Genomic DNA, 12,159 nt, shown 5'->3' with positions numbered 1-12,159 from the left:
TCGGGAGTTCCCTCCGATGCACCACAGTCACACGTAGGCGTTGCCCTCTTCCCAAACCGACATAGATACGTCGGGTAAGGCCCATGTCCAGTGAGAAAGTGGAACAAACCCCTAGTTGGTTCAAAATAACCCATGCTCATTCTTTCCCTCACATTCGGCAGGAAGCTGAAAGTTCTTCTGCCGGATTCCTCTGCCTCCCAAACTTCTTGCCATAGCTCTTCACCCCTCTTCCGTATCTCGCCCTTATCCCTAACCCTAACTCCCAAGATTTCTTCTACTTTCTCTATGTCCCCTTTCTTTGCCCAATACCAAGCACCCTGTTCCCTGATTTTGATATCCAGAGGACAAAGCCCCATTATTACTAATAGGGCCCCCCCCCCCGGAGATGTTCTGTATGCCCCCACAGATCTTAATATCATGTTCCTTTGAACCCTTCTCACCGACATGGCGGGCACAACCCTCGTGAGCCTGTGTGCCCAGACTCCCGCGCCGTAACCCACTATTGATGTTAATATGCTATTATGATACAATTTGATAAGGTGAGGGGGGAGATGAAATCTTTTATGACCTATGGTGATGAGGTTATTGAGGATTTGCAGAGCTCTTTGTGTCACAGTTTCAATGTGCTTTCCGAAGTTCCACCTTTCATCGATGATGATCCCTAAGTAACGTCCCTCTCGTCGTCGGAGTACTGGTGTGCCCTCAATTCTTACAGTCGGGTTTCTTATTAGCTGTCCCTTTAGTAATAGATAGGTTGATTTGGTCGGTGAGATGGTCATCATGGTATTACGGCACAATGATAGTAGTTGCGTCATGGCTCTGTCTATTTTAGGTTCAATATCCTCGCGACTTCGGCCGCCAACCAGTAGAAGGAGGTCATCAGCGTAGGCTATCACCTCTAGCACATCTTCATTCTGTTGCAATGCATTTAAAAGTGGCTCCATGTGGATATCCCAAAATAGGGGACCTAAGACGGAACCCTGGGGACATCCCTTTGTTATGGGTTTTCCAATCCTCCCGCTAGGGGATGATAGCCAGACCTCCCGATCTACACAATAGCTCCTAAGGCAACCGTATAGCGGCCCTGGGCACTCTTTCTCCCGCAAGCAGGAGAAGAGCGAAGGCCACCACAGGTTGTCAAAGGCGCCACTAATGTCCACCATGATGCCGACGATGTACTTGCACGGGGCCGAACCACAGACCTCGGCCGCCAGGGCGATCGCATCAGATGCGGAACGCCCAGGCCTGAAGCCAAACTGTCTGTCGCTCATCCCGTGCAGCACTCGGTGGGCAGTCAGCCTATCAGCAAGCAGCTTTTCAAGGATTTTCCCGAACACATCCAGAAGGCAGATGGGTCTGTAAGACTTCGCCTCAGCTGGATCTTTATAGGGGCCTTTCTTAATGATTACAACGTTTGCTGCCTTCCAGATCCTCGGGAATTTGCCTTGCCGAAGGCACTCGTTGTACAGCTGGGTTAAAGGAGCGACCAGTTGTGGGGCCAAGAACTGCACCACCTCCGCCACAATGCCGTCTGGCCCGGGGGCTTTCCCTCTCTTTATTGTCTTTATGAGGGCAGCGACCTCCTCCTCCGAGAAAGGGAGGACTGCCTCATCATTTGTATAGTCATCCAGATCCAAATCCCGCAACCGTCGCTGTTCCTCAGTATCCTCTGTTCTGTCGTCGTCAGGCAACAGGGATCGGAGTAGGACCTCAGCAGTCTCCTGCCATGAGTCCGTCATCCCATCCCCATGCCTGACTGTGGACAGCATCATAGGGGAGCGGATCTTTTCTCTTACTAGTTTGTACGGAATCCCCCATGGATCCAAGGCCAGCTGATTGGTCACGAATGTCTCCCAGCTTCTAACTCGGACCGCTTTTAATTCTTTCTGAAATCTTTCCTTTGCCTCCCGGTATAGCAGTAACCATCTCTGCTTCTCCCACCAGACGACACTGCGCTGGTAGTGCCTCCGCAGCCTTCTGACAGACTGACGCAGCTCCTGCAGCTCAGGAGACCATGGTGTCGGCGAGGCCGCCATGGCCCTCCTCCTAGTTGGCACGGCCGCCTTCATCGCTCTAGTCACTGCACACACCAGTTCCTCAGCTCTGTTGTCAATGTCAATTTGTCTGTCACCATCCGGTAACGGAGGAATGTCACACTCTCTGGCTAAGCGTTCCCAGTTGGCTTTCCTGAAGTTCAACTGCACCTCCCACCCCATGGCCCAGTGGCACTCCCTGCTCCCTAAGGTAAAAGTGACAAGGTTGTGATCGCTTGTGGTGGCACTGTCTATCACCTTCCAGTTCTGTATTAGGTTTGCCGCATTTGGCGTGACCAAGGTCACATCGATGTTCGTGCCTTGCCCCCCTCCCGCCGCATAGGTGGGAGAGTTTCCCGGTTTGTTTGCCACCACAAGCTGCAACGACATAATCACTTCTTCCACCTTTCCACCATTTTCGTCCCTTGTGCCACTGTACCATAGGGGGGACTTCGCATTTATGTCCGCAGTTATGACAACTCTCCGTCCCTGCAACGCCATAGCTACTCTTGTTAGATGGTCTAAATGTATGTCAATATCATCTCCATATTGGAAATACATGTTGATGAGTATTATAGTGCCTGCTGGAGATTGCAGTTCTATGACGTTGCAGTGACTGTTTGAGTACTGCGAAAGTAAGGTTGCCTGTAGTTTTTTGTTGGTGATTACCACAGCTGCTTTGGGGGCATCCCCACAGCTGATGACTTGCCATGTGGTGGCCATAAAAGCAATTTTGCCAGCCAGAGAGTAAGGCTCCTGCAAACAGAGTACATCCAGTCTCCTCTCCTCCACTTCCCTACGGAGTTCCTGCATCACAAGTCGACTGTTGTGCGTATTTAGTTGGCCGACAGATGTCCTAGTCGTCATGGATAATATGTGTGTACTCGGTCATATGGCCAGGTCTTGTTCGGATCGAAAGTTATTCTTCCATTTGCCAACACTGATTGGACGTATATATCCTCTAAGTCAAATTTCTCTCCTCGTCTCTCAAAGAGTTTCTTTAGCAGGTCACGCAGGGCTCCGAAGTCCGTGGGGAGATTCACCGACCTTTCTACCGTTCTCATGTCCAATTCGGACCACATGTCTCAAGGCAGTGGTCAGGGTTGCCGGCTGCTCCAGTCTTGCCAGTTGCATCGTAAATTCGAGGTTTGGGTACACCCTCACCGGATCAACAGGCGGAAGCCTGACAATTGATGTATCAGTGGTGCAACTTACACTCGAACTTGTGACTATATTTTCCTGTATGGGTGGTTTTTCAATTTTCTCCTTGGGGGTTGCCACTACCACAGGATGCCCTTGCCGTGGATGGTCTGTTTTCGGCTCAGATCCCCGGCTTCGAGGGGAGGGAGCCATGAGTGGCATGGGAAATTCAGTTTGCTGTCCTTTGTCTACCATGTATGCCTCTGTCTGGACAGCAGTGTCTGCTGTTTCGACTTCTGAGCTCGAAAGCGACCTCAAAAATTCCCTGAACTTGTGAGCCCTCATAGCATCCCTCCTTCTCTTGCTCGGGGATTTTCGCTTTGGCATCCTGTAGGTTGTGTCAGACTCAGCCATAATCAATTCTAGATATTAGGCGTTGTTCTAACATCCTGTATGTAGGGCAACTCCGTCCTGTAGCTCCACATGGTTTTTTCCCTCTGCTCTTACAGGGAATACAAACACTGGCAGCCTTGCAGTCCTTTCGTACGTGTCCGTTGTCACCGCACTTGGAGTACGCCGACCCCCTGGTGCAGTGCCTGAGAATGTGGTCCAAGTCCCCACAATTGTGGCAACGAGGTACCACGATGTAATCTCTTACATTAATTGCATGAAACCCGACATATAGTCTGCCCATTCCAGTGATTTGCTTCCACATTTGTGGATTTACCTCGGCCACGTGATGGACAACGTCCCGATCACGGGGTCCTGTTTTGAATTTGAGTTTAAATTTATTATTGAATTCTTCAGCATTCATGCTTTCAAAATTTTGTCCCCTTATTGTCTCGCTTAACTCGTCGTTAGTCATTATAGTTGGCACATCATACAATATCACCAAAGGATTCCTTTTCCGTGGAGGTTCACATTTCATTACTGCATTCAGTTTTTGGTTTTTTAGTAGTTTTTCTTTATCTTCTTCTGAGGCTACTTCTACTATTACAGAGTTCTTGCTGGGTTTAACTTTCTTGATTCTTATTTTGTCCTTTACAGGATCTATTGTGGTAGTTAAAAGTTCTTGTAGCTTTTTTACACTTGTGTCCTGTCCTGGCAGCGTCCGAAGAAAAACTGCCGTGTCTTGTCTCTTGACTACCCTATCGATTGAATCTTTTGTGGTAGTTGGCTTGATGGGCGCTTGCGCAGCCACTGCCGCCCAGGATTTGGCTGGTTGTTTTCGCAGCCTGCTGTTTTCTTTTTCTAATTATTCTAAACGGCCTTCTAATTTTGCATGAGCAATAGCCCAGGCCGAGAGTTCATTCTTAATAATGGTCAAGGCCGCCTGACTGATCTTACCGTTTTTCACATTCTGATCAATCAACAGGGCGATTCTGTTATGCCTCTGTGCGACGGTTTCAATATCAACATCTGCCTGCCCCACCTCGTCTTGTGGAGAGGGATCAGGCACAGCGGAAGCCCTCGAAGGCGCACTCGAATCACTCGTTATAGTTGTCGCCATGATTAACGAGTGATAAGAAGAAAGTGGGAGCCCGTCTCTTGCCCCGGACCGGCTCCTCTGGCATGGGGGGGGGGGGGGGGGGGACTTCTTGCAGCTCGCCCACCGACCTCGCCCCAAGGTCAAGGGCCCTATCGAACTGCCGGGTTCAGCACGCCGTTGCCAGCGCACTGGTCCCCATCGATGGCTCCGTCATCGGCGATTTCACGCGACGCTCCTCGGCAATTGCAACCCGCACTCCGGAGAGGCGGATGCACCTCTCGCCCTTCGCCGCCTACTAGCCCGAGTTTCCACCTTACGGCCAAGGACCCACTCCTACTCAGGTGGCGGGCCGGTCCCAAAGACGTTCGGCGGTCTGGACCCAGTTAACCTGGCCCAGGCGATGTCACCACCTCCTGGGTTTGGCAGAACACGCCCCGGTTACCCAGGGGCGCGGCGAAGCACCCTTGCCAACTCGCGCCGCGATCCCACGCCGACAAACGAAGTCGCCGGCATGCAGAGCTCCTGCTGGTCTGGGCCCTGCGAACAGAAAGGGACAGATGTTCGTCCCTCGACACAGCTCCCCCTGTGTCACGCACCCTTCGCTTTCGCATCGGGTTGGGTAGCAGCTCTCCCTTTTGTCGCAAAGCAGAATGCCGAGCTTAACGTCTGGCACCACGGGAAGGCGGAAAGAGCCACTTGGGAAGGAGAGGCTATAAGAGACACATCACTTCCCCTGTGAGGAGTGCCGCGGCACGCCCGTCTGGAAGCGATACGCCCCAGTGCGAGCCTCCGTGCCTTACGGCGCGCCGGCTACGGGCGGGCCCGCGCCGAACGCGCCGTCCAGCGACCGACCTCACGCCAGCTGTTTGACTCCCAGGTGATTTTCTATAAGGTTATCGTAGTCACCATTGTACCTTCGAGAAAAGACGTCTTGGTACCTATACGATTTAATCGCGACCGAAGTTTTTATTGCGTTGTCAATGTGAGGGTGCCAGGGTTACAGAAAATTGGTAGCGGTGCATCGGAAATTAGCTGTTTGACACCCAGGAGATGTTTCATAAGGTGATCGTAGTCACTCATGTACCTTCGAGAAAAGACGTCTTGGTATCTATAGCGATCGATGGCGACGCAATATGAATATCGTATCGTCAATGTGAGGGTACAAGGGTTACTGAAAACTGGTAGCGCTGCATCGGAAACCAGCTGTTTGCCTCCCAGGAGATGTTCCATAAGGTGATCGGAGTCGCGCTTGCAGAATCGAGAAATGACGTCTTGGTACCAATACCACTCAATCGCGACCCAATATTTGTTTGCGTCTTCATTGTGAGGGTACCAGGGTTACAGAAAACTTGTAGGGGGTCATCGGGAACCAGCTGCTTGACTCCAGGAGATGTTCCATAAGGTAGTCGGACTCGCGCTTGCAGCTTCGAGAAAAGACGTTTTGGTACCTATACCATTCAATCGCTAAGCAATTTTTATATTGCGTCGTCAATGTTAGGGTGCCAGTATTACAGAAAACTAGTAACGGTGCATCGTAAATTAGTTGTTTGACTCCCAGGAGATGTTCCATAAGGTGTTCGTCGTCAATCTTGTACCTTCGAGAAAAGACGTCTTGGTATCTATAGCGATCAATGGCGACGCAATATGAATATCGTATCGTCAATGTGAGGATACCAGCGTTACTGAAAACTTGTAGCGTTTCATCGGAAACCAGCTGTTTGACTCCCAGGAGAAGTTCCATAAGGTGATCGGAGTCGCGCTTGCAGCATCGAGAAAAGACGTCTTGGTGCCTATACCATTATATCGGTACCCAATTTTTGTTTGCGTCGTCAATGTGACGGTGCCAGGGTTACTGTAAACTGGTAGAAGAGCATCAGAAATTAGCTGTTTGACTCACAGGAGACGTTCCATAAGGTGATCGAAGCCACTCTTGTACCTTCGAGAAAACACGTCTTGGTATCTATAGCGATCAATGGCGACGCAATATGAATATCGTATCGTCAATGTGAGGGTACCAGGGTTACTGAAAACTGGTAGCGGTTCATCGGAAATCAGTTGTTTGACTCCCAGGAGATGTTCCATAAGGTGATCGGAATCGCGCTTGCAACATCGAGAGAAGACGTCTTGGTAAATATGATATTCAATCGCGACCAAATTTTTGTTTGCGTCGTCAATGTTAGGGTGCCAGGGTAACAGGAAACTGATAGGGGCACATAGGAAACCAGCTGCTTGACTCCAGGAGATGTTCCATAAGGTGATTGGAGTCGCGATTGCAGCTTCGAGAAAAGACGTTTTGGTATCTATACCATTCAATCGCTACTAAATTTTCATATTGCGTCGCCAATGTGAGAGTGCCAGTGCTACAGTAAACTGGTAGCGGAGCATCAAAAATTAGCTGTTTGTGTCCCAGGAGATGTTCCATAAGGTGATCGTAGTCACTCTTGTACCTGCGAGGAAAGACGTCTTGGTATCTATAGAGATCAATGGTGATGCAATATGAATTACGTATCGATAATGTGAGGGTAGCAGGGTAACTGAAAACTGGTAGCGGTGATTCGGAAATTAGCTGTTTGACTCCCAGGAGATGGTCCATAAGGTGATCGGAGTCGCGCTTGCAGCCTCGAGAAAAGACCTTTTGGTACTTATACCATTCAGTCGCGACGCAAATTTAATATTGCGTCGTAAATGCGAGGGTGCCAGTATTACAGAAGACTGGTAGCGGTGCATCACAAACCAGCTGTTTCGCTCCCAGGAGAAGTTCCATAACGCGATTGGAATCGCGCTTGCAGCATCGAGAAGAGACGTCTTGGTACCTGTGCCATTCAATCGCGACCCAATTTTTGTATTGCGTCATCAATGTGAGGGACCCAGGGTTACAGAAAACTGGTAACGGTGCATTGGAAAATTAGCTGTTTGACTCCCAGGGGATGTTGCATAAGGAAATCGTAGTCACTCTTGTAAAACCGATAAAAGACGTCTTGGTATCTATACCGATCAATGGCGACGCAATATGAATATCGTATCGTCAATGTGAGGGTACCAGGGTTACTGAAAACTGGTAGCGGTAATCGGAAACAAGCTGCTTGATTCCAGGAGATGTTCCATAAGGTGATTGGAGTCGCGCTTGCAGCTGCGAGAAAACATGTCTTGGTACCTATACCATCAATCGCGACGCAATTTTTGTATTGCTTCCACAATGTAAGGGTGCCACGATTAGAGAAAACTGGTACCGGTGTATTGGAAATTAGCTGTTTGACTCCCAGGAGATGTTCCATAAGGTGATCGTAATCACTCTTGTACCTTCGAGAAGAGACGTAATGTTATCTATAGAGATCAATGGTAACGTAATATTTGTATCGTATCGATAATGTGAGGTTACCAGGGTTAATGAAAACTGGTAGCGGTGCATCGGAAACCAGCTGTTTGCCTCCCAGGAGATGTTCCATAAGGTGAACGGAGTTGCGCTTGCAGCATCGAGAAAATTCGTCTTGGTACCTATACCATTGAATCGCGACCCAATTTTTGTATTGCGTCATCAATGTGAGGGTGCCAGTGTTACAGAAAACTGGTAACGGTGCATTGGGAAATTAGCTGATTGACTCCCAGGAGATGTCCCATCAGGTGATAGTAGTACTCTTGTAACCTCGAGGAATAACGTCTTGGTATCTATAGCGATCAATGGCGACACAATATGAATATCGTACCGTCAATGTGAGGGTACCAGGATTACTGAAAACTGGTAGCGGTGCATCGGAAACAAGCTCTTTGGCTCCCAGGACATGTTCCGTAAGGTGATCGGAGTCACGCTTGCAGCATCGAGTAAAGACGCCTTGGTACCTGTACCATTCAATCGCGACCCAATTTTTGTATTGCGTCGTCAATGTGAGGGTGCGAGGGTTACAGAACACTGGTAACGTTGCATTTGGAAATTAGCTGTTTGACTCCCAGGAGATGTTCCTTATGGTGATAGTAGTCACTCTTGTACCTTCGAGAAAAAAGGTCTTGGTATCTATAGCGATCAATGGCGACGCAATATGAATATCGTATCGTCAATGTGAGGGTACCAGGATGACTGAAAGCTGGTAGCGGTGCATCGGAAGCCAGCTCTTTGGCTCCCAGGACATGTTCCATAAGGTGATCGGATTCGCGCTAGCAGCATCGAGAAAAACGTCTTGGTATCTCTACCATTCAATCTCGACGCAATTTTTGTATTGCGTCGGTAATTTGCGGGTGTCAGTATTACGGAAAACTGGTAGCGGAGCATCGTAAATTAGCTGTTTGACTCCCAGGAGATGTTCCATAAGGTGATCGGTGTCGCGCTTGCAGTATCGAGAAAAGTCGTCTTGGTACCCATACCATTCAATCGCGACCCAATTTTTGTATTGCGTCGTCAATGTGAAGATGCCCGGGTTACAAAAACCTGGTAGCGGTGCATCGGAAATTAGCTGTTTGACTCCCAGGAGATGTTCCATAAGGTGATCCTAGTCACTCTTGTACCTTCGAGAAAAAACGTCTTGGTATCTATAGAGATCAATGGTGACGTAATATGAATATATCATCGGTAATGTGAGGGAACCAGGGTAACTGAAAACTGGTAGCGGTAATCGAAAACCAGCTGCTTCACTCCAGGAGATGTTCCATAAGGTGATTGGAGTCGCGCTTGCAGCTTCGATAAACACGTTTTGCTACCTATACCATTCAACCGCGACCGAATTTTTGGATTGCGTCATCAATGTGAGGGTGCCAGCGTTACTGAAATCTGGTAACGGTGCATCGGAAAATTAGCTGGTTGCTCCCAGGAGATGTTCCATAAGACGACCGTAGTCACTCGTGTACCTTCGAGAAAAGACGTCTTGGTATTTATAGCGATCAATGGCGACGCAATATGAATATCGTATCGTTAATATGATTGTACCAGGGTTACTGAAAACTGCGAGCGGTGCATCGGAAGCTAGCTGTTTCACTCCCTGGAGATGTTCAGTATGGTGATCGTACTCACTCCTGTCGGAGTCATCATGCAGCATCGAGGAAAGACCTTTTGGTACCTATACCATTCAATCGCGATCGAATTTTTGGATTGCGGCATCAATGTGAGGGTGCCAGCGTTACAGAAAACTGGTAACGGTGCATTGGTAAATTAGCTGTGTGACTCTCAGGATATGTTCCATAAGGTGTTAGTAGTCACTCTTGTACCTTCGAGAAAAGACTTCTTGGTATCTATACCTATCAATGACGACGCAATATGAATATCGTATCGTCAATGTGAGGTTACCAGGGTTACTGAAAACTCGTAGCGTTGCATCAGAAACGAGCTATTTGCCTCCCAGGAGATGTTCCATAAGGTGATCGGAGTCGGCCTTGCAGCATCGAGAGAAGACGTCTTGGTACCTATACCATTCAATCGCGACCCAATTTTTGTATTGCGTCGTCATTGTGATGGAGCCAGGATTACAGAAAACTGGTAGCAGTGCGTCGGAACATAGCTCTTTGACCCCTAGGAGAAGTTCCATAAGGTGATCGTAGTCACTCTTGTACCTTCGAGAAAAGACGTCTTGGTATCTATAGCGATCAATGGCGACGCGATATGAATATCGTATCGTCAATGTGAGGGTATCAGGGTTACTGAAAACTGGTAGCGATCCATCGGAAACCAGCTGTTTGATTCCCAGGAAATGTTACATAAAGTGATCAGACTTGAGCTTGCAGCATCGAGAAAATTCGTCTTGGTACCTATACCATTCAATCGTGACCCAAGTTTTTTATTGCGTCATCAATGTGAGGATGCCAGGTTTACAGGAAACTGGTAACGGTGCATTGGGAAATTAGCTGTTTGAGTCCCAGGAATGTTCCATAAGCTGATCGGACTCACTCTTATACCTTCGAGAAAAGACGTCTTGGTATCTATAGCTATCAATGGCAACGCAATATGAATATCGTATCGTCAATGTGAGGGAACCAGGGTTACTGAAAACTGGTAGCGGTGCATAGGAAACCAACTGTTTGACTCCCAGGAGTTGTTCCATAAGGTGGTCGGAATCAGGCTTGCAGCATCGAGATAAGACGTTTTGGTACCTATACCATTCAATCGCGACGCAATTTTTATATTGCGTCGTCAATATGAGGGTGCCAGTGTTACAGAAAACTGGTAACGGTGCATTAGGAAATTATCTGGTTGACTCCCAGGAGATGTTCCATAAGGTGATCGTAGTCACTCTTGTACCTTCGAGAAAAAACGCCTTGGTATCTATAGCGATCAATTGTGACGCAATATGAGTATCGTATCGATGATGTGAGGTTACAAGGGTTACTGTAAACTGGTAGCAGTGCATCGCAAACCAGCTCTTTGACTCCCAGGAGATGTTCCGTACGGTGATCGTAGTCACTCTTGTACCTTCGAGATAAGACGGTATCTATAGCGATCAATGGCGACGCAATATGAATATCGTATCGTCAATATGATCGTACCAGGGTTACTGAAAAGTGGTAGCGGTGCTTCGGAAACCATCTGTTTGACTCCCAGGAGATATTCCATAAGGTGATCGGAGTTGCGCTTGCAGCATCGAGAAAATACGTCTTGGTATTTATACCATTCAATCGTGACCCAATTTTTGTATTGCGTCGTCAATGTGAGAGTGCCAGGGTTACAGAAAACTGGTAGGGGCTCAACGGAATCCAGTTGCTTGACTCCAGGAGATGTTCCGTAAGGTGATTGGAGTCACGCCTGCAGCTTCGAGAAAAGACGTTTAGGTACCTATACCATTCAATCGCGACATAATTTTTATATTGCATAGTTAATGTGAGGGGGCCAGTATTACAGAAGACAGGTAGCGGTGCATCGGAAATTAGCTGTTTGACTTCCAAGGGGTATTCCATAAGGTGATCGTAGTCACTCTTGTACCATCGACAAAAGACGTCTTGGTACTATAGTGATCAATGGTGTGGCAATATGCATATCGTATCCTTAATGTGAGGGTACCAGAGTTACAGAAAACTAGTAACAGTGCATCGGAAATGAGCTGTGTGACTCCCAGGAGATGTTCCATAAGGTGATCGTAGTCACTCTTGTACTTTCGAGAAATGACGTCTTGGTATGAATAGCGATCAATAGTGTCGCAATATGCATATCGTATCGTTAATGTGAGGGTACCAGGGTTACCGAAAACTGGTAGCGGTGCATCGGAAACAGGCTGTTTGACTCCCAGGAGATGTTCCATAAGGTGATCGGAGTTGCGCTTGCAGCATCGAGAAAATTCTTCTTGGTACCTATACCATTCAATCGCGACCCAATATTTGTATTGCGTCAACAATGTGATTGAGCCATTGTTACTGAAAACTGGTAACGGTGCATTGGGAAGATAGCCGGTTGACTCCTAGGAGATGTTCCATAAGGTGATCGGAATCACTCTTGTACCTTCGAGAAAAGACGTCTTGGTATCTATAGCGATCAATGGCGACGCAATATGAGTATCGTATCGTCAATTTGAGTTTGCCAGGGAT

This window comes from Schistocerca gregaria, chromosome 5 (genome assembly GCF_023897955.1).
Source record: "Schistocerca gregaria isolate iqSchGreg1 chromosome 5, iqSchGreg1.2, whole genome shotgun sequence".
Classification (NCBI taxonomy): domain Eukaryota; kingdom Metazoa; phylum Arthropoda; class Insecta; order Orthoptera; family Acrididae; genus Schistocerca; species Schistocerca gregaria.
This window is presented reverse-complemented; position numbering follows the sequence as displayed.